We start from the raw sequence: 21,201 nt of genomic DNA, 5'->3' as shown, positions 1-21,201 counted from the left end.
TATATACGATTTTCTTACGTTTCTTTTACTCTTTCAGTTTCACAAACCGCTCAGATCTGAATATCATGCAACAGATATTATTAAATGCCTGTTGGGCACAACACGATCTTATTTCCTTTCCTGTGGTTGTTGTCTGTAAAAGGATTCAAAGTTTTCTTTGATCATTATTCATGAATACCGTACACTTTGTGATAGACTGTTTGAAGTAATTAAATCAAAATATATTTATACAAATTTATACATTAACAGCATATTGTGAAAGCACTTTTAGAATCCGTATCAGGCAATCTCCGAGTCTTCTATAAAATTTCTCACATAGTCATTTCATATTAGAGCCTTTCGGTCGAGACGATGTTAATAATTGCAATATCCAGGGTGATTCACGAGGATTTACCGTCCCTTACGGAGCTTATTTCCGAAGACATTCTGAGCTAGAATGTCATATAAACATTTGTCCTAATCTCAATACTTTCAGAATCACACTAATTTGAAGTTGTTTGTAAAATACCATTATTCTTGAGTTTTAAGGGTGAAATAATATTACAGATAAAGAATTAGCTAGTATTGTGAACCTATAAATGTGTTGTGAATTCTATAGTTGCTTCGTACAGATTTTTTTTTTTTTTTTTTTTCGATTTTTAACTAAAAGTTATTTATGGCCAGCTTTCACTAAAATGTAGAGAAACTCAACAAGTTTTTATGTTGTGAAATTGGCGAACCTGTTATTCCTATTGTTGTGTATACACAGACTGTTTTCCAAAATGGCTATATTCACACCGCAAGAAGAAGGTGTAGTGCTGTTATTGGTTAGCAGAGTTTAAGTTTTCGGTTACAGTTCAGCGGAGATTTCGTGAAAAATACGGCCGTGCAGCTCCTGATAGGCACACCATTGTTCAGTGGCACAAACATTTGCTAGAAAATGGAAACTTTCAGCGACATGGTGGCGGCGGTAGGAAGAGAACGTCGGATGAAAACGTCGAAGCCATTCGTGAAGCATTCACACGAAGTCCATGGAAATCTTTCAGGAAAGCAAGTCGTTATTTTTGAACATGAATGTAACTCTCCAAAGCTAAATGTTTGGTGTGGATTAACAAGTTCAGAAATGATTGGACCTTTTTTCTTCATAGAGAACACAGTGAATGTACGGTATATCTCGATATTCTTGAAAATTTTGCGCTACCCCAGATTCCAGAGAGGTTCACCTTCCAGCAAGACCGAGCTTCCCTCATTACGTAACCTATTGGGAAGCAGTCGTTGAAACTTTACGCAATCATTTCCCGGGACGATGGATTGGTCGAGGTGGTCCTATTGCATGGCCCCCACGATCTCCTGATCTTACACTATTAGACTTTTTTTCTTTAGGGATTCGTGAAAGACCGTGTCTACAACACCAGAGTGGCTAACCTTCAAGTGTTACGTCAAAGGATTATCGACACAGTAAGATCTGTAACTCCGCAGATGTTACGCAATGCCTGGAGAGAGACTGAATACAGGTTAGATGTGTGTCGTGCTACTAGAGGGTGATATGTTGAGATTTACTGATAGTGACATAAACTTGTTGAGTTGATTAATATTTTCCCCTAATTGTTATTGTGTGTCCTGCTCTTCCAGTCGAGTTAAACGACACAATAATCTCTTTTGCTTCCTGTGTTAAAAACCTTGGAGTTCACTTTGATACGCATTTAAACTGGAATAACCAATTAACCCATATTACCAAAAAAGTGCTTTCCATACTACATTCCTTAAACAGCATTCGAAAATTCATTCCGTTATCGCTCAAAAATACTAGTGGAAACACTAGTAATGCCCCACTTCGATTATTGTGATTTTCTACTGACTGACCTCAATGTCAACCAGTCGAAAAAATTACAACGTGTTCATAATTCTTGTGTTTGCTTCGTCTGCGATGTCCGTCGCGCTGACCACATTACCCTATCCTTCCAAACTCTAAACTAGCTACAGCTTAACGAACGTAGAAATTTTCATTCTCTTGTTCTCCTTTTCCAAGTCCTTCACACTTCTACACCTAACTACCTTGCCTCCCGTTTCATTTACCTGTCATCATATCATAATCTCTTCACACGCACGCAAAATAGTCGCATACTAGCCATACCAACACATAAGACATCATCGTATTCATCATCATACACAATCTCGCTCTCGCGCTTGTGGAATACCCTACCCAGTGACATCAGAGATTGCCGGAATTTAGTAGCATTCAAAAGCAAACTTATTAAGCATTTTCTTACTGCGTAGAGTAGGTTTAATTTGTACTTAATCAATAAAATAAATGCTTCTCTCTTCTTAACTTTTATAATAAACTGTCTAGCTTTTATTAATCAGTTAAACTTTAAGTACTTTGATTTTTATTGTATTTGTAAATTTAATATTAATTGTAATTATAATTGTAATTGTATTCTTAATATTGTAGTTGTAATCCCCTGGTAGAGGGGAAGAGAAGGCCTGATGGCCTTATCTCTACCAGGTTAAATAAATAAATAAAATAAATAATTAAGGAATACTTTATTTAATATCTTTATCGGGAGGTTTCATTTCGGACACAGTGTATTATTCACTTAATTTACGGAAATATTATATATGGTACGGATTATCTAATTTTTTCGATTAGCCATTCAGTCAACCCCTTCATTACCACGCATAATAGAGGTTCTACTGTACAGTAGATAGACCGAGAGAATACTGGCCGCAATAAATGAGCCGTTCAGAGCAGAAGTGGTGTAAATAAAAAGTTGGTAATGATGGTTAAAGTAAATATTCTGTAAAATACAGCGCAAAGTAGCAATTAATATTCAATTTATTTAGACTATTAGTAGTCAGTGCATAGCAAGAAAGACATATTAATTGCTACTTTGCGCTGTATTTTACAGAATTTTTACTTTAAACCTCATTACCCAATTTTGACTTACACTACTTTTGCTCTAAACGGCTCAAATAATACTGGACATATAACAACAGTCACAGACACAGCTTAAATGCGTTACATTGAGACAGAAGGTTAGGCCTAGTGATAGACATTCATAAATCTTCCTTCATAGCGTATCGACACAAGTTCGAAAGGATTATTATTACGGTGTTTACAATTTTCTGGCAAGTCATGTGGTTTGAACGTGTTTGGAATTAAGCTATACTCCTAACTTAAACTATGAAGAAAGGTTTTCCCTAAAGAAAGCGAAACTTGTGTAAGTAAATCCCTGAAACGTGCATAAAACTTCTCATCCGTTAAACGGAAGACATTTTTATAGCAGCGGGCAGTGTGTTAAGAGTTACTTCTGCACTGCCGACGCGGGAGGAGATCCATGTTACTCCAGGGAACCGACGTTCCGTTGTTTTTTGTACCATCAGGCGTAATTACAAATCACGCGGAGTCTAACAAGCGGAAGTTTAACAACAGAGAACTAGACTAGGGCTGTGGCAAATTGCAGACTGTGGACGGAAAAAGAATTCGTCTCTTGTGCCACGTACCCCCCATGTATAACAGATGTAAATCCATTAGCTACTTAAGTCGAAAGAAATGGAATTAAGAAATACCATTAGGAAGAGAAAAATAAATTGACTTGGGCACTGGCTGAGAAGAAACTGCCTGCAGGAAGGAATGGTGAACGGAAGAAGAGTTCGGGGCAGTAGAAGATATCAGATGATAGACAACTTTAACATATATGAATCACTTCGGAATATGTATGATAAGTCTTTCTTGTGTTAAATTTTAACGTACCTTGTTAACATGTTTCGACCTATTTTGGGTCAACTTCAGAACTGGTCGTTGTTGGTGTTGGCGCTTCTTGTTTCCTGTGTGGGTGCGTTCGTAGTGTAGAGTCAAAGAGTGTATGTGTTTTGAAATTGAGTTGTGTGTTGAGAATATCGTTGGGGTGTGTTTTCGTGTGTCTGTATATTTCATATTGTTCTAGTGTGTTGAGTTTCTGGCTTTTTGATTGGATGTGCAGTATTTCCATGTCTGTGTTGATGTCTCTGTAGGTGTGGTTGGTATTTGTGATGTGTTCTGCATATATGGAGGTGTTTTGTAATTTTGTTATGGTTGTTATGTGTTCTTTGTAACGTGTTTGAAACGATCTGCCTGTCTGTCCTATGTAGAAGTTGTTGCAGGTGTTACATTTGAGTTTGTATACGCCTGTGTGGCTGTATTTGTTTGTTTGTGTGTTGAGATGTTTTTGTAGAGTGTTATTTATTCTGTATGCGATGTTGTAATTTAATTTCTTGAATGAGGTTGCAATTTTGTGTGTGTTTTTGTTTTCGTATATTAGTGTGATGTATTTTTTTGTGTTCTTGTGTTTGTGTTGTATTCTTCTGTTTTTTGTGGTTTTGTTTTGTCTTACGTATTATGTTGGGGTTGTATCCGTTTTCTTGTGCTATGTATTTGTTTGTGTTTAGTTCTTCGTTGTAATCTTGTTGGTTCATTGGTATGTTGAGTAGTCTGTGTACCATTGTTCGGAATGCAGCTTGTCTGTGTTGTGTGGGGTGGTTGGATGTGTTGTGTATGTGTGTTGTTGTGGGTTTTCTGTATACTTTGAATGTGTGTTTGTTGTCAACTTTTGTTATTGTGCTGTCTAGAAAATTTATGGATTTGTTGTTTTCAATTTCTAATTTGTGGTGTAGCTTTGGGTGTATTTTGTTTATGTGTTGATGTAGGTTCTGGATCTGTCTTTTGTTTCCTTTGTATAGTATTAGTATGTCATCTACGTATCTGTGCCAATATATGATGTTGTCTGCGTGTTTGTTGTTGTCTTTGTTTAGTATGTATGTCTGTTCTATGTGGTGTAAGAATATTTCTGGTAATATGCTGGAAATGGGTGATCCCATGAATCATATGCGGAGAGTAAGAGGAACCAGAAAATAGGAAAGACTGAACAATGCTGGGTTTGCAGTGAAAGACCTGTCCTTGGGCAGAACACTATGAATGAATGAATAAATGCGAGATTTGAGGTGTTCAGAGCAACAATTTTTTTAGTGTTTGATTGGTGTGTTGATGTAGACAATTTGGTAAAATTTTGGGTTTTCGACCATCATTTGAGGCTTAATTAAAAAGTGTTAAAATTGATAAAAAGATAATATACATTTTATTCTTCATTTAAATATTTAAGACATCATGTCAGTTATGAAAATGAAGTAGACATATCTGCTACAATTTTATATTATAACCGAGCAATGGCAGCCATCAAAAAAGTGTTTAAACCAGAGATGTCAAAGCGCATGTTTCTGACCTTGACATCGTGCACGGGCATCAAGCGCTAGTTATGGAAAGAGGAAAGATTATTATCGTCGTCGTCTTCCTAACATGTATTAGGCGAAGTAGCCTGTTACGGTCTTAAACTAGAATTTTCAGTCCATCTCTTCTTTGGACGGCCTAGAGATCTTTTGCCATACGGATGGTAATTATACAGTGCTTTTGGAATTCTGCATCGATTCATTCGTTCGAGATGACCCTTCCACTGAAGTTGATATTTGCTGATGAACTGCTTAATGGGTTCTATTTGAAGTTCTTGCATTATGTCGTCATTTTTTTATGATCCGAACGAGTATATCCAGCTGTTGCTCTCATAAACTCATCTCACTTGCTGTTATTCTACTGACATTATTATGACTGATTATTAGCCTATGTATATTAATAAGCATCCTGTTGGATTAAGAAAACAGTGGTGTACAGCCTTCAAACGGTACGTGAAATTTTATGTCGTTATTTTTGTATTGCTTCTTTCTGTTTGATATTATCTAGATATATTGCCTGTAAAACAAAAGTACTAACACCAATTTCTTAATATTTCAGTTGCGTTTTAAATGTTAATAACATAATAAAGAGTTAAGAAGAAATATTCACATAAATTCTATAGCAGTACAACTACTGGATGTTCATTTCAAAGTGTGTCATGACGTCACTGTTGATGAGTCAGCGATTTGAAGCGAGTTTCAGCTTTTATGTCAGAGAAGTTGCCTATTAATCAAGACGTTCAATCTGAACTTGAGAACGTATACGGTATAACTTGAACGTCGTAGCAACAGATGGCGGTCTGTACGGTCTGTGTGATACCATAACCTCTTTCGAACTGTGTTTTGCGCGGCCAAGTCGTACGCAGGATATTTGTTATCATCGGTTGCGTATGGTAACATTCCACAACACAAATCAAATGCTCCGTGTCCATGTTGACCGTCGAAATTAATGTCAACAAATACGTAAGTAATCGTCTTAACCCTCTCCCCATATCCCGACAGTAAGAAAAAACTCACCTCAGTACATGTTTCGAAACAGTTCACATTCCTGCCACTATCGGCGTTACCGTACGTATCGGTAAGTACAATTATGAATGAACGCCGTACTTGCGAGGCAACTTTTCTGGCACATAAGTAATACACCTCTGCGGAAGTGTAGGAAGATTGAATTCTCTAGGCTCATCGACTAGCCACATGACGGCATACAGCGAGCCATGACACACTTTGAACTGAACACCCAGTGTACCGTACTAAGTGAATGAAACACAATATTCATAAAGAAAGTGATATCCCAAAGAAAGAGACTGAGTATGACATGATAAGTTGGAATTGATATTGATGGTATTTTTAGCCTAATAACAGTAATCAATAAACTAATAAAACAATATTATAGTACAAAGCAAAGTTACCTAGGTATATGTTTTAAGTGTAACTAATATTCCATAACAAAACTCTTATCGCATTAAGCTTTTAAGGTGATATTGGTGCGCAACTTCCTATCATTAGAATATTAAATTATTTTCTCGAAATCTGCTGAAGCTATAGGGCTGTCATTTCTACAACACACGGGCACATATCTCTTGTTTTATGATGTAACATTAGTTTGTTAATTCATTTCCTTACAAACATTTTCCATGCGAATATTTTCAAAATTTCCAATACACTATCTTCAGCAATATGTATTTACGATAAGTTATATTTGCTAAAACATTTTTTCAGTACTTGTAAGGCTACTAAATGAACATATCTGAAAACTTCACTTTTTATATAAAAAAAGTTAAGACATTATTCCTCTTGAATAAAAAAGTAAGTTTGTGAATAATGACCATTAAAATTAAAACTTACATTCTTATAATGCACTTATACTTCTTAGACAAATCTAAAAATTAACATGAATACAGTTTTAATAAATTCTCTTCCAATTATCCATTGAATCAGTGCTGGCCATCCCTATATATATAGCTCGACCAAGCGGCATATACCACCTCTTTCGTCTGTCTCTTTCCTTTCCGCTGTAAAGCGCTCAGGCTCTCCTGAGATCTTAAGTGCGCGCTTGCGCCTATGGGCATCAGATGACATGGCTGGTTTAAACCCTCACTAGTGCACCTAGACTTTAAGGGAAAGAGATAAAACCCGAATAGTAGCCAACGAGATGAAATTCCTGCGAAGAACAGATGGCTATACTAGATTAGACCGCAAGAGGAAGGAGGATGTTCTTCGAGAGCTTGAAATATCTTCTATTTGGATTACATCTATAGTTACAGAGCTAACTGGCAGCAACATGTTCACCACATGGAAAGGACTCGTATTCCTCGTCACATTTCTGTCTACTGTACAAGAGGGAAGAGAACACTATAGTCCCGTCGCTCTAATTTCCGGCAGCCAATAACGTTGCAGGTCGGCTACATTTAAACGTGTGCGTCTTGTGATTCGCTGACGAAGACGTTATTCATTTCTTAAGTCTCGATAAATACTTAATATAATCGGCCGCCATTTTGGCACTTTCGTTGGCGTTCGCAGAAAGCACACGAAGACGTTATTTGCCGCTCAATTATTTGCTCAATTACAGTGCGTTTGATTTATTATCATAGGAGCTACGACATGATAATGTTTAACGGTGTGGCAAATAGATTCCTTATATGGTAGCTCGGCAACGAAAGAACAAAAATGGCGAACGATACTACCTACCTACACTTTATAGAGCCTTCACTTTCTAAGACGTAAGCAAAGAGGAGGAGTCACGCATCGCGACTATAGGAAGACCTTTAAAGAGATGGCTTGAGACCGTAACGGGCCATTAGGCCCAATACTTGTTAGGACGATGATGATGACGGACGGCACCGTGGCAGCCCAGCAGACGCTGACGAAGACATAATACAGTGTGGAAACCAGTGGCATAGCATGAAATTTTGAGCAGGGGAAGCTAACTCAAGTTGTCTTTCATGCAATATGAGAAAACGTATTACAAAAATACAGTCTTAAAATAAATAGTAGTCAATGTCAAGTCAGCAGTCTAAGATTGGTTGGAACATCGTAAGTAACACCAATAAGGCATGACCTAAAATGAGACGTAGTAAAATATGATTTCACGGTTTACACGTATCTCTAACAAATAGACATGTATACGTATAACATTAGCTCACTCCCTGTCATACTTAGAGAAATCACAATATTAGTATCATTACGTAAGTATGCGTCTGTCTTTTGGTTGTGTCCTTCATTGATAGCAAGGGAGTCGGTCATTTGTTTTTTAAATCACACTTTTGTTCGTAAGTCGGTCTTGATAATACAATTGTCCTAAAAAATTCAAGTAAATTGGTGTCAGGAACTGTTATTTCGCTCATTATTTATTATATCAGCCACAATGCACACTAACACTTCAACTGAACACAACTGACGAAAAGGGATAACTCGGAAACTACTTATTTTAAATGTTAAAGCTAGCTTCTTGCGAGCCTTGCGACTAGAGTAGTTTAGTTAGAAAGGGATGGAAAATCTGCGGGGTGGATTACATAGAAGAAACCAGTCTGCTTGGAAGCTGGTGTGTGCAGGCTTCTTGTTTACTGCTGCATCACAAATCATCCTGAGCTGCCGCATCACAATATTTAACGCGTAAATATAAATTCTATTAAAATTAATAAATAATTATGTCCATAAACTGCAGGTTTATTATGAAATTATTATTAACTGGGGAAGCTAAGCTTTTTAGCTTACATTGACGCTACGCCACTGGTGGAAACTGTGCCGTCCGTCATACAAGGTATATTAACATTTTAACAATGATAACACTCTTAAAATTGAAACTTCAAATTCTTCTAGGTAGGTTTTCTTCACTACGCGTTTGGAGTTTTGTTTACATCTACCTGAAGGCGTATGGGCAGGATCGTCAGTCCCAGATTTAGACGATGAAATATAGGTTATATAGTACTGTATAAGCCTGACAAAGACTTGTTACCTTGATAACTTGTATAAAAGAAGCAAGTTGAGCAGCTTTTAGTACCGTCCCGCGTCGGCAGGAAATGGAGTCGCTTTCAGTTTGAAAGAAGCAATTTTGTACAGCACGTAGGCGCGTTGTGGTTATCCCCGTTTGATAATTGAGCACGTCCACCACTTCGCGCCTGACACAGGTATGATTGCGCTCCTAATAATAAAGGCAGCAGCTACATAATCATGTTTGTGCAAATGGCTTCCCCGGCTTTGTGTGAAGTGACGTGACAAAAAAAGACCGAGGGGAGAAGTGTTGCAGTGGAAATTGTTCCTCTATCACAGCGGCAGATTGGGCTCATAGGCCTACGTGATGTCGATCTTTGTACTTTTAAAAAGTGTTATCCTTTGACCTGGCTAGAAGAGTAGCAATACTCAGTCCAAATTATTTCAACTCAAATTTTCTCCCGGCGATAATGGAAGCAAAAGAAAAAATAAGGTCTGATAACAGAGAGAATTGACGCGTGACAATCACATAATCAGGAAAAGAAAACATTAAACAACTTGCTGTTGTCTATTCATGTAATTTTATGGGAAATATGGCTCCCGTGCTTTTCTTATAGTTTACACAAACCTCAAGGTTTTCTGCGACTGTCTAAGAAACGAAGTGATAATAATAATAATAATAATAATAATAATAATAATAATAATAATAATAATAATAAATAGATTAATGTTAATATATATTAGTCAGTTTACAATGCCTTTTGACATTTTCTGACAATCAAATATTAATTTACATCTTGATTACACAACTTTTAACACTGTATCACTTCGGAATATGTATGGTAAGACTTTCCTGTGTTGAATTTCAACGTACCTCGTTTACATGTTTCGACCTATTTATGGGTCATCTTCAGAACTGGTCGTTGTTGGTCTTGGCGCCACTTGTTCTGTTTCCTGTGAGGGTGTGTTCCTGTGGTATAGTGTAGAGTCAAAGAGTGTGTGTGTTTTGAAGTTGAGTTGTGTGTTGAGAATTTCGTTGGGGTGTGTTTTGTATATTTCATATTGTTATAATGTGTTTAGTTTCTGGCTTTTTAGTTGGATGTGCAGTATTTCCATGTCTGTGTTGATGTTTCTGTGGGTGTGGTAGCATTTGTGATGTGTTCTGCATATGTGGAGGTGTTTTATAATTTTGTTATGGCTGTGATGTGTTCTTTGTAATCTGTTGATCTGCCTGTCTGTCCTACACCTGCAACAACTTCTACGTAGGACAGACAGGCAGATCTGTCCTACGTAGAAGTTGTTGCAGGTGTAGGACAGACAGGCAGATCGTTTCAAACACGTTACAAAGAACACATCACAGCCATAACAAAATTACAAAACACCTCCACATATGCAGAACACATCAGAGACATCATCACAGACATGGAAATACTACACATCCAACAAAAAAGCCAGAAACTAAACACACTAGAACAATATGAAATATACAAAACACACCCCAACGAAATTCTCAACACACAACTCAACTTCAAAACACACACACTCTTTGACTCTACACTATACCACAGGAAGACACCCTCACAGGAAACAGAACAAGTGGCGCCAAGACCAACAACGACCAGTTCTGAAGATGACCCATAAATAGGTCGAAACATGTAAACGAGGTACGTTGAAATTTAACACAGGAAAGTCTTATCATACATATTCCGAAATTAATTTACAGTCACTGATAAATATATCGCACTGCAAGATACCACTCCCCTCTATCTCTCCATAGGTCTTCTCCTAATTGCCTTCTTTCCATAGCTTCCAGAATGCCCTTGTTCCATGTTGTCATAGGTCTTCCTCTTTTTCTTCTTCTTGATGGGGTTCAATCATATGCCAACCTTGGTAAACTTTCCGTATTCATTCGCATCATATGTCAATACCATATTAGTTATTTTGTGAAAATATCCTCTACAATATCATTCTTAATTTGCATTTTCTCTCTGATTATATCGTTTCTAATTTTATCTCTTCTTGAAATGCCTGCTGATCGTCTCCAATAATCCATTTCTAAGGCCAAAAATTGATTTTAATACAAACACAATTATTTCGTAATGTGGGTTTCTATATGGGAGCTTTAGGGCCGCTTCAGATAAGGCCACTTTTAGAAGTGAAACACTTTCGCTTGTGAATAATTGATATAAATTAGGGCTTTCACACACAGTCAAAGCGTAGAACTTCTGCTATATTTAAAAAATTGAACTCAATTCTAATTACAACATTCAGTAATACTTAAAACGCACAATAGAGGAGGCAAGACCTGTCCTGTAACCTCATCATGTGCCGTGACTATGGGTATGGAGATGGAAGACAGGTTTTAGTGTGAGGTGAACTTCCATTTGGGTAGACTCGTATATTATTAACTAGAGATGAACAATACTAACTGTCGCTCTCGCTCACTGTGTTCGTTGCATTTGTCTTTCGAGTCTCGCTCATCATTCTCGAAATAACATTTGGTCGGTGTGGAAAGATTTCGTAACTTTGAATAACATACATCATTGAAATAAATAACATTATAAATGTTTAAATGAGACAAAAAGACAAAACAAAACATTATCTTAGTTATCAAAATGTTCTGGTTCTATTACATGATATTACCTATGGTTATACAGTGTGTTTCAAAAATACGGGGCATAATTTCAGGTATGTATCTCCCACATGTAGATAATCAAAATAGTTCATTACAACATGTGTCCGGAAATGCTTCATTTCCGAGTTATGGCCTTCACAACATTGAAATTCACAGGAACGTTTTTCTTTCCGCAGGTCGTTGTCATTACAGAAGATGTTCAAAATGTCCACCTCCTGCTTGAATACAGACCTCAAATCGATGTCTCATTGACCTGCGAACACGATCCCAAACTCCAGGAGTATTGCGTATGTCCTCAGAACATGCCACAATTCGATTCCGAAGGGATTCCAAATCAGGCACCGGAGACGAATAAACCAATGATTTTAAATGGCCCCACAAGTAGAAATCGAGAGGGTTCAGATCAGGTGAGCGTGGAGGCCAAGCAATTGGGCCACCTCTACCTATCCATCGATCAGGAAACCTTCGATCCAAGTACCTACACAACACTGAATGTAACCTTCGCCTCGGAATGAACGTCAGAGTGCCCTCTTAATGTCTCCTTTGACGGCAACGACCTACGGAAAGAAAAACGTTCCGGTGAATTTCAATGTTGTGAATGCCATAACTCGGAAATAAAGCATTTCCGGACAGATGTTGTAATTAACTATTTTGATTGTCTACATGTGGGAAATACATACCTGAAATTATGCCCCGTATTTTTGAAACACCTGTATAAACAGAAAATAAAAACAATTCTCAAATAAATTTGCATTTCTAAGAAACATAAAACATAACGTTAATATCTTTTTACTTGAGATTGCACACTTGATCTCAAACACATGAAAAGAAAATTCCTAGCCTTTTAATAAGGGCCTAGTAATTAAATAAAGACTGGGGAACGGATTATTACACTGAAAGGAGGAGATAATGTTTCAAATAGGCTACTAGATTGTTTATACATATGTGCCAAAGTAAATAAAATTTCAGTCAGATATAAACAACTGTGACGATTCAAGGCTGCTTGACGTTCGGGACTTCGGGAGTGATCAATCTCGACGTCTCGAAACACTCACAAGCAGTCTTTACGTCAACAACACGATGTATAGAACATTATCTTGCTTTCACGATCGTTGTTCATATGTAATATTAACCATCATGAAACCAACTCTCTTTCTGATAGCTTATTCTTTCCCCTCTCGTATAGCTCACAAGTCAGGTCTCGTCTCCTCATCTATAACTCAGTTTTGTTTCTAAAACATTATAGTAATTGTTAGAATGAAATGTAACCCAGGTCTGCTTACAAATTTCTGCAATACCTGGAAGTCTAAATCAGCCTCCTTCAATAAATGTTCAGTAATATTAAGAAATACATACGTAACTATTTTTATTTATATTTCGTAACACTTAAGGCCAAAATCATAAGCCATTTTGTTTGCAAAATCATCTGTAATTATAATGCAGGACGCATTCTATTATATTTGGAACCAAGGTAAGGTAATAACTGCCTCCCATTGGAGGTAGCCCAGAAGGACTTAGTATACTCTCCTACATGAATTTTGCAATATTAAATGTTTACATAAATTTTGTAGAAAGAAAATTGAAATAAACATATATGAATAGAAAGTGAATAAAAAAAAATTAAACAGAGTGAATGTGATGACTCAGAATTTGGCAAGAGTGTTTCAAAACTGAAGTTATGATGTCAGCAGTAAGTGTCTGTGGTAGTTCAAAAGTCTTCCTGAAGCGTTCAAAGAACTTGGGAATCACACCACGAGCTCCAATAAGAAGACCAATCACCTCAATGTCTTCAAGCTGGTATTTTGCTTTGAAGTAGTCAACTGTTGGCAGATAAATGTTGATTTTTTCTTGATTGACATCCTCCGACTGGCTACTCCCCGTTTCAATCCTTATGGTAGGATCAATTATATATCCTTTCTTGGTAGTCTGGGAATACGCTATGATGTCAATACGTCTAGAGGCGCCATTAGTAGCAAGGCAAAAAGCTTCCTCTTCTACTGTCCAAGACTTTTTTTCTTATTGCAGTTGCAATTAAGGATCGAACATGATGGTGTCTGGCATTTCGGAGGAGTAAACCTCTGTTACACTGACCTTGGACGTGGGCAAGGGTTTCAGTCTCCGGGCAGCCATGTCTGCACCGGGATCCGTCCAAAGAGCGACCAGGTACTCCTCTAACTGCTGTTAAATTGGTATTCATTTTGAGGCAGGTTACCCATTCAGATGTAGATAGTCCAGACTTATTAAAAATCCAGGCGTTGGCTTTAGGTACTTGGCTGTACAATTCTACACCTCTGCCTCTTCCAGGCATTACTTTCCATGATTCGAATTCTGCATTTCTTAATTCCTCTCTTAATTTCCTAGTCACAGATTTACTACACTTTAATCACAAAACCTTCATAAATATTAAACGTTAAACATCAAATTTTACTCAGTTTGTTTATTTAGTTTTGAAATTTTGAAATACTTAGAAGGAAATGTAGTTAAGTTTTTACTTAGGACTGTATTTATGATAATCACCTTCGTCTATTAAATGCACACTAAGTTTGTACATACGCAGTTAACTTGTTTCAGATTACTGGCAGCCAACTTCAGAACTAGTGAGGACCTTATTCTTTCGGTTTCTTCAGTTGTTGGAGGGTGGGTTTGTGTTAGGTAGTGTGGAGTCAAATAGTGTGTATGTTCTGAAATTCAGTTGTGTATTCAGGATATGTTCTGAGTATGTTTCTGTGTCTTTCCATATCTCGTACTGTTCTAGTGTGTTTAGTTTCTGGTTTTTCGGTTGAATATGTAGAATTTCCACGTCTGTGTCTATGTTGCTATAGCTGTGGTTGGTGTTTGTGATGTGTTCTGCGTATTTGAAAGTGTTGTGTGATTTGGTTATGGCCGATGTGTTTTTTGTAACGTCTTTGAAATGATATCCCTGTCTGCCTGATGCAGAAGTTGTTGCAGCTATTACATGTGAGTTTGTATACTTCCATTATGCTGTATTTTTGTTTGTTTGTGTGTTGAGATGTTTTTAGAGTGTTTTGTGTTCTGTAAACGATGTTGTAATTTAATTTCCTGAATGAAGATGCGATCTTATGTGTGTTTTTGGTTTCATATGTTAGTATGAAATATATATATATATATATATATATATATATATATATATATATATTTTGTGTGTGATGTGTTTATTTCTTTCTTGTAATTGTTTTGTATTTTTTATTATGTTGTCTGTTATGTTGGTTTTTTTTTTCATTTTCTTGTACTATGTATTTCATGGTATTTATTTCTTCATTGTAGTCTTTCTGGCTAGTTGGTAATTTTGAGTAGTTTGTGTACCATGGCTCGAAATGCAACATGTTTGTGTTGTGTTGGATGATTGAATATGCTGTGTAAAGCAAACTCGGCTAATTTCGCAGTACGTCTAATTTCGCAGTATCTCATATATTAATTAGTTTCATGCAGGAAGATCCTATTGGAACGCATTCTGGCGAAAGTTATACAACTATCTGCTTTAGTAGGTGTGTGTTTACTCAGATTGATTGAGTAAATTTGGAGTGTTCTGTTCCTGGACGTTTTATCGTTGAGATATTCAGATCTGTAAGCATCACACTGTGATTAATGAATTCTAGAATAACTAATTTGAACCCTTGCTTGTTGTTTTATCTGATATAGTTTGTTCGTTATATGCTTTTGCCGGTACTCAATTTATTAACAAGTTTCCGCTAGTTGCCGGCAGAACAATTCGAGTGGCACGCAGATTCGAACTTCTTTTAAGAAGCGCTATGGACTAAGTATGCGCCAGGCAGAAAATCTGTCCTACCATAGAGTAACAGCCTCAACTCGCTCGAATTTGAACGATTTTTATGATGTGCTAGGAAGTGTGTATGAGAAGGCAAACCTGAGCACCAAACCTAATCTCATTTGCAATTTAGATGAAACAGGGTTTTAATTGGTTACGAAACTTAACAAAATTGTGTCCCCAAAAGGAACAAAGTCTCTCCACCTTCAAACAACGGCAGAGAAAGGAAAAAACAACAACTGCCTTTCTAGCGGAAGCGAATTCGGATTAGGCCTAAATAGTTCTCATAATGCTTTTTTCACCTTTGGCATAAGGTTTAACGCAGATATGTGTTAGATAAATTTATTAATTTACAATTAATATGCAAGCCTTTCCTGTCATTAGTGTTAATAATTGAAACCCAGTTGTTCTACATTTATTGCCGAGTTTGTTGAGGTGTGTTCAGTTCATATGTGTAAACATGTACTGATGTTTAGATTACATTAAAACATGTTTTGAGCTAAAAGGAGTATTCTTGAAAATTGCACAAGTATTACTGCGAAATTACCAGAGCAGTACTGCGAAGTTACACGAGTTCCTGAAACACACACATATGATCTCATTATTAGATGGAGCTATTTCCCTGTTGGGATACACTTAAAAAATAAAATTTTTATACCAACCAATACAATTATGTCTAGTGATTAACTGCTGCATGACGGGAATTTTTTCAAGCATTTTTGGTTATAACTACAGACAGAAAACCTTAATACTGCGAATTTAGCCGAGTTTGCCTTATGTGTGTGATTGTTATAAGTTTTCTGTATATTTTGAAAGTTTGTTTGTTATCTACTTTTGTTATTGTGATGTCTAAGAAGTTTATGGATTTTTATTCTCGATTTCTTAATGTGTAGTTTAGTTTTGACTGTCTTTTGTTTATATGTTCGTCAACTAGGTGTTAATTCACATTTAACACATGAAAGTGATTATCTATACCAATAATAAATCTGTAGCCGAAATTTTTCTGGTAATTTTCGATTTTCCAAAAATAATTGGTCCTAACATATATAACCAACCACCCTGAAACCGAAAATCGCATTTTTGAAATTTTTGTTTGTATGTCTGTCTGTATGTTTGTTACCTTTTCACGCGATAATGGCTGAACCGATTTATATGAAAATTGGAATATAAATTAAGTTCGTTGTAACTTAGATTTTAGGCTATATGACATTCAAAATACTTTATTTGAAAGGGGAGTTATAAGGGGGCCTGAATTAAATAAATCGAAATATCTCGCTTAGTATTGATTTTTGTGAAAAATGTTACATAACAAAAGGTTCTTTAAAAATCATTTTCGATAAATTGTATTCTTTACAAAATTTTGATAGGACTGATATTTAATGAGATAAATGAGTTTTAAAATTAAAATAACGCCATCTAAGATGGTGCAATGAATTAAGAACAAATGACTTCGTCTATAAGGGGCCTTGAACAACAACAATCGAAACAGGGGCCTTGGACATCAAAAATCGAAAGCATAGCCTACAGAGAATGTTTCTGCATTTGTATGAAGTAATATCAGAAGCTAAATTAACCGATTTGTATAATTAATTATTATTTCACCATTGGAAAGTGTAGTTTCTCTAGATGGACATAATACTATAATGTTATTACAGTAACGTCTGAGTGAATCGAGGACAGGTAAGATTAAAATAGCTTCTTATGCACAGAAAATTTGATAGGCCATTTTGTACATTCGTTTTCTGCATTTCTTAAAATAATATTTATGTACACTCATTTTAATCTCAGAGAATTAACGAACAACGAGAGTGTTAGTATGCAGTAATAGTACGTTAGCTTAGCAATCCATTATTTTATAATTCAAATTTTAACTATGCTCAATTGAATCGTGTTAAAATATATAAAATATATATGCAATAAATGCAATGAAAAAAAAACTGGGTAATGAGCGAAGCAGATTAACTTGCGCTGTTGTAAAAGTTGTTCCCTGGATCAAACGTCCTATTTTAATTATGTAATTACTTTATATTTATTTCTAACAGCTGCAACGGAGCGCACGGATAGGCTAGTAATAAAATAAATATATTCCTAAGTGTTAAAAGCGTGTAATCAAGATGTATAATTAAGTTTTTATTACTAAATCTGTTGTAGAACAATATGGAAAGAGATTAGAAACTCACCGAAGAGGAGAGCGGCGGCCCAGATGATTAAGATGCCGGTTTTGGCGCGACTGGTGGTTGACTTGAATTTGAGCGGGAAGCAGATGGCGTACCAGCGGTCTACTGAGATGAAGGTCAAGGTGAGCACGGACACTGCAACTGACACCGTCTGCAGACAAAGAAACAGAGAAACACGTTACACATAAAATGCCACACACAAGCAACTTAAAAAATGTATCAGTAGGGAAATTTATTATCTACCAAAATTATTTACATTGCTTCTTATATCATAGATTAAATTCTGCAAAAAAAGTTATTTTGGACATTACAATAGTATCGTTGATATAAATTCAACATCGGAAACTAAGATTTTGCCCCCGTCTAGTTTCACTATTGCAGATATATGAAATGAGGTGGAGGTGGAGATGGAGAGTGTTGGTGGAATGATATGGGAAACAGGAGTACCCCAAGAAAAACTCTCTAAAAATCTTCTTTGCCCACCACAAAGTCCAGCAGAAACTGGACGAGGATCGAACCCGGCCCGCCTAGTTGGAAAACCAACAAGTCAATACTAGGGCCACAGAAGCGGATGCATGATGCCTTAGACTAGAGAGCTGCAAAATAGGGCTTACAACCGGTTTTCATTCGACCGGTCAGAGAGCATCCGTTAAGGTAGAGCATTCGAAGGAATGTTCGAATTTCAACCGCTTGCAGGCTAGGCAGAACGAAAGAAATTTACTATGTGTAATTTAAAAAATGTTTTTGCTTAATACAGGCCTACTATTGATTACATACTTCATTACACTTATCTCACAGTCTAGTATATATAGTCACGAAGCTCAACACGTAGGGAATATGCAGCCATAGATATCACAGACAATGCGAAATAGTACCGGCAGAGTCTATTGTTCCCAGTACCCTCAACTCAAGTTTCGTGACTGTATATGGCCTACTAGACTGTGCTTACCTTTATAACATATATAGGTCTAGATGAACAAATGGACACCGATAACAACAAATACAATCAATGTAATAAATAATATGAAATGTGATGTGTAAAAAAATGTAAGAATAGAATAAATTACAATCACTTACTAAATAGAAGAGAAAATAAGTACATATTACATTCTATTGTAACGTTTACACTTTAAACCCAAAATGCATACCTCTAAAACAGTAGTTGTTAATGCCTTTTAATTACTGTAAGTAGATGCACTATTTCATTAATAAATCATTTTTAAGAAGACCTGTTTGCTCCTGACGATACAAACTCTAATACCTGAATGAATTGTTTCTAGCGCAATAATTAACAATAGATCCCTATTAGAAACAACAACAACCAAATTTCTTGGCTTAAAAATCGATAATGTGTTAAATTGGAAAAATCATATTAAAGAAATTACCCCCAAACTAAATTCAGCTTGTTTTGCTATTAGATCTATGCAAAAGATAGTAAATATCAATACCTTAAAAACAATATACTTTGCATACTTCCACTCGGTAATGAGTTTTGGAATAATATTCTGGAGAAATTCCACAGATAGTAACAATATATTTCTATTATAAAAAAGAGTAATTAGAATAATAGTAGGTGCCAAATGTAGGGAATCATGTAGGACTATTTTCAAAAAACTACAAATAATGCCCATGGCTTGTCAGTATATCTTTTCATTAATAGCCTTCCTCGTATGTAATCGTGAAAACTTTGTAACTAATTCAACAGTTCATAGCATAAATACATGTCAAAAAAATGACTTTCATACTCCATCGGCAAGTCTATCGTGCTATCAAAAAGGAGTGCGTTATATTGCAGTAAACATTTTTAATAGCCTCCCTATCGATATAAAAAATGAAACTCAAAACATAAAATTATTTAGGGCCAAATTAAAGAAATACCTAATTTCTCACGCCTTCTATTTGGTAGGTGAATTCATGACATTCAATAACACTTCATGAAATTGATACTAAAACTATGTGTTGTACTAGTAGACTATATTGTAAATCTCGTCTGTATATATTTCATCTAGACTGTGACTATAAATTAAGATTTTATAATAGTATTAAGTTTTTTGACTTGTTCCATATTCTAGCTGTAAGCATATATGAATACCATGGAATGTTAATAAATACAATACAATACAATACAATACAATGAATGAATGAGTCGATGGATTGATGACAGATTGATTGTAGTGAAAGAAGAAGAATTATTAATTAAATAGTAGCCCTACACGATGATAAACGCGTCCTGCAAGGGCTTTTGGAACTCCTGAATGGCTCAATGTGGTCTGCCTTTGCCTTCCACCCACAAAGAGTGAGAAACAACTCGAATATTCGTTAAAGCGAACCTGAGACACTCCGCGAAACGGAAGACCTTTGCATACTGACTACAGCGCCAGGCGTTCAATAGCAATATACAGAATGTTCCGGGCTAGTGTTACAAACTTTCAGGGATAATGGGGAAGGGCACATGTATCAATTTGAAATAAGGAACCCTGGTCCGGAAATGACTGAGTCGAAAGTTATAAGCAAAAATAGGTCTGTGGAAATGGAATAATTTTATTCCTCTGCACAACTTATTTATGTGTATTTATCTGTACATCTTACACATACTGTATTCGTCTGACGTTGTTTACGTTGTCTACTTACAGTATTCCATTCAGTGCGCTGTCTGAGGGGTGGGGACAGGAAACTACACTAAAGCAATGCAGATAGCGTAATGTGTAACGGACATGGTCGGTCCTGATATGCACGTCTGTAGACAGCAGTGTATGTGTACAAGTTGCAGTGTCCAGTCGATCAGTCCTAGTGAAATGGAGGAGTACAAGAGAGCGGAATATGCAGACCTGATTTTCGAATACGGATGAGCCAATGGGAACAGTAGACAAGCTCACAGATTGTATCGGACGAAGTACCAACGTAGGAGACATCCGGCCCTTACCATTTTTCCACGACTGTTCCAAAGGTTAAGGGAAGGAGGGCACGTGGTGCGAAATTACAATTCCATTTCCACACAACTATTTTTGCTTATAACTTTCGACTCAGTCATTTTCGGACCAGGGTTCCTTATCTCAAATTGATACATGTGCCCTTCCCCATCATCCCTGAAAGTTTGGAACACGAGCCCGGAAACACTCTGTATAATTTCTATTTTTCGTAACCAGTTGTGCACGACTCTACTGTGTCTTAGACCACGACGCTAGGGCCCAAAGCGGGACAGCTTTGCTTATGGAAAATGTAAAAATGTTTCTCTGTTGTGAGATTCAATTGTGGAGCTGAATATAAAAACATTTATGATAAAAGATTTTTAGGGGGAAAAAATAGGAATTACTTTGAAAAGCCTACTGTAAGATCCAACTTGTTTAATGGAGGAAGACAGACGAACAGGTTGCAGAGAATACAATTGCCACCATAAGAGATTCACCCAAGCATGGGCATAATGTTTTGTG

At 36.4% G+C, this 21,201-nt stretch overlaps 1 protein-coding gene across 2 annotated transcripts in view; it reads right to left on the bottom strand.

Moving 5' to 3' along the window:
* LOC138695885 (orexin receptor type 2-like) overlaps positions 1 to 21,201 on the bottom strand; it is a 502,682-nt gene that overhangs the window by 264,935 nt on the left and 216,546 nt on the right. For both annotated transcript variants that reach the window (XM_069820228.1, XM_069820229.1), the window contains exon 2: positions 17,774 to 17,921. The gene's annotated coding sequence lies outside the window, so the exon portion shown is untranslated. The remainder of the gene's footprint in view (positions 1 to 17,773; positions 17,922 to 21,201) is intronic.

Source organism: Periplaneta americana, chromosome 3, assembly GCF_040183065.1.
Source record: "Periplaneta americana isolate PAMFEO1 chromosome 3, P.americana_PAMFEO1_priV1, whole genome shotgun sequence".
NCBI lineage: Eukaryota > Metazoa > Arthropoda > Insecta > Blattodea > Blattidae > Periplaneta > Periplaneta americana.
This window is presented reverse-complemented; position numbering and strand designations above follow the sequence as displayed.